This window comes from Bactrocera oleae, unplaced genomic scaffold (assembly GCF_042242935.1).
Source record: "Bactrocera oleae isolate idBacOlea1 unplaced genomic scaffold, idBacOlea1 ctg00000029.1, whole genome shotgun sequence".
NCBI lineage: Eukaryota > Metazoa > Arthropoda > Insecta > Diptera > Tephritidae > Bactrocera > Bactrocera oleae.
In genome coordinates this window covers 25,001-27,500 of record NW_027212770.1, presented here as the reverse complement: position 1 = coordinate 27,500, position 2,500 = coordinate 25,001, and the positions used below count along the sequence as shown (strand labels likewise).

At 27.8% G+C, this 2,500-nt stretch overlaps 2 non-coding genes across 2 annotated transcripts in view; both read right to left on the bottom strand.

The window, feature by feature from the left end:
- The window catches only part of LOC138858844 (large subunit ribosomal RNA), a 3,977-nt gene extending 2,728 nt beyond the window's left edge, over nucleotides 1–1,249 (bottom strand). The window contains exon 1 of the ribosomal RNA XR_011397870.1: nucleotides 1–1,249. This exon is cut by the window's left edge and continues 2,728 nt beyond it. This is a non-coding gene — a ribosomal RNA (large subunit ribosomal RNA).
- Nucleotides 1,250–1,751: 502 nt separating this feature from the next.
- LOC138858846 (5.8S ribosomal RNA) lies at nucleotides 1,752–1,930 on the bottom strand. The gene has a single exon (XR_011397871.1). It is a non-coding gene; the product is annotated as a 5.8S ribosomal RNA (ribosomal RNA).
- Nucleotides 1,931–2,500: the final 570 nt, after the last annotated feature.

Below are 2,500 nucleotides of genomic sequence, written 5' to 3'. Positions count from 1 at the left end.
TCGACCCTAAGGCCTCTAATCATTCGCTTTACCAGATAAGATTATTTTACATAATTTTTAAATGCACCAGCTATCCTGAGGGAAACTTCGGAGGGAACCAGCTACTAGATGGTTCGATTGGTCTTTCGCCCCTATACTCAATTCTGACAATCGATTTGCACGTCAGAACTGTTTCGGTCTTCCATCAGGGTTTCCCCTGACTTCAACCTGATCAAGTATAGTTCACCATCTTTCGGGTCACAGCATATATGCTCAAGGTACGCTCCAGTTAGAGGTATAAATAATAATAAATTATCATTATACATAACTATATGGAACGCCCCGGGATTGAATTAATAATGTAATACATTAAAAATTAATCCCATTATTAATACAGTTAAGTTAATTTCGCCATTAGGTTTAATATAACCCAATGACTTGCACATATGTTAGACTCCTTGGTCCGTGTTTCAAGACGGGTCCCGAAGGTATCCTGAATCTTTCGCATTGTTAATCATATAAATGCATACAATTAATATTAAAATCAATGATAATAATATTATTGTAAAATTCAAAAGAATTTTAGCATTATATATAATAAAATCTATCAACACTTTATCAAATCATCAGTAATTATTCTATGTTAATAAGCTAAAAGCAAATTAATTTGAATAAACTTAAAAACCAATGATCTTTTGATAAATATTTTATTATGTTAATAGATTACAATGTCCTTATATGAAAAAAATGCACACTATTACTATAATATTTAAAATTAAATACTACAGTTATAATGATGAATTTTTCATAATGGATATTCAGGTTCATCGGGCTTAACCTCTAAGCAGTTTCACGTACTATTTAACTCTCTATTCAGAGTTCTTTTCAACTTTCCCTCACGGTACTTGTTTACTATCGGTCTCATGGTTATATTTAGTTTTAGATGGAGTTTACCACCCACTTAGTGCTGCACTATCAAGCAACACGACTCTTTGGAAATATCTTTCTAGTAATCATTAACGTTATACGGGCCTGGCACCCTCTATGGGTAAATGGCCTCATTTAAGAAGGACTTAAATCGTTAATTTCTCATACTAGATATTAAGATATTCCATACACTGCATCTCACATTTGCCATATAGACAAAGTGACTTAGTGCTGAACTATTTTCTTTTCGCTCGCCGCTACTAAGAAAATCCTTGTTAGTTTCTTTTCCTCCCCTCATTAATATGCTTAAATTCAGGGGGTAGTCCCATATGAGTTGAGGTTGTATAAAATATATTTTAGATTGATTTGTTTATTTTTATTTAATTTTTTTGCTATTTGCTATTTTAAAGAAATATATTTTTATATCTTGATTACTCAATATTATTCAATCTTTTCATCCCTTTTTAACATTCATAATATAATAATTAATAAAATTAACAACATTATTCCTCCACATATTATATATTTTTTTTTATTATAAATTTTTCTCAATACAATAGAGTGAATTAATTCTAGAATAAAAATTTATTTTATGCTAGACATTCCTCTTATGTATTATTTAATATAATTTAAATAATGTTGAAAATTTTTTCTTTTATGGGAATACTAAGATTCTCATTTATCATAAATTTTCGTTCAAATATGAGGTATTCAAGAATATATTTTCTATATTTCTTTTTATGCTATTAATATTATGGATTGAAAAATACAATCCAATAATATGCCATATGCTTAAATTCTATTAATTGACTAAAAGAATAAGCAACTAATTTAGCATAGTCTTACAACCCTCAACCATATGTAGTCCAAGCAGCACTTTAAAATTAATTAAAGTACATAACAGCATGGACCGCAATATGCGTTCAAAATGTCGATGTTCATGTGTCCTGCAGTTCACACGATGACGCACAGTTTGCTGCGTTCTTCATCGACCCATGAGCCGAGTGATCCACCGCTTAGAGTGATAATTTTTTTGTATTTTTTTAATTCAAAGTCAAAGAATTTTAATTTATTGAAAGTATTAATAATTAATCAATAATAAATTTTTAATACATAAGTTTAAAACATCTTTCAATAAATTGTAATTTTAAACCCAAACATTTGCAGCTGCGCATGTCTTAGGTCAACAAAAACAGTAATACCTTTTATATATTATTTTCTTCTCTATTTGTGCGTTTTCTTTTTTTAAATTTTTCAACATGTTTTTAATCACAAATAGAAAATACCATAAAAAAAAGGTATTACACACGTTAATGTGAACAAGTTAACTTATCATTTATAATATTTTATATAAATATCACAATTAAATATTATTTTCTATATAAATAATAAGTACAGCTATATGTTTAAAGGTTTTTTTATTGCGTTCAAATACAATGTATGCGAAGTTCACAATATAATATATATTGTCATAATGCATTACAAGGAGTTAAAAAAAAAAAAAAAACAGAAAAACATTCAAAACATTGTATAATTCAAAACATTTTGAATGAAAAGAACAAAAAGAAAACTTTTTTTTCTTTTTTATTCTTTT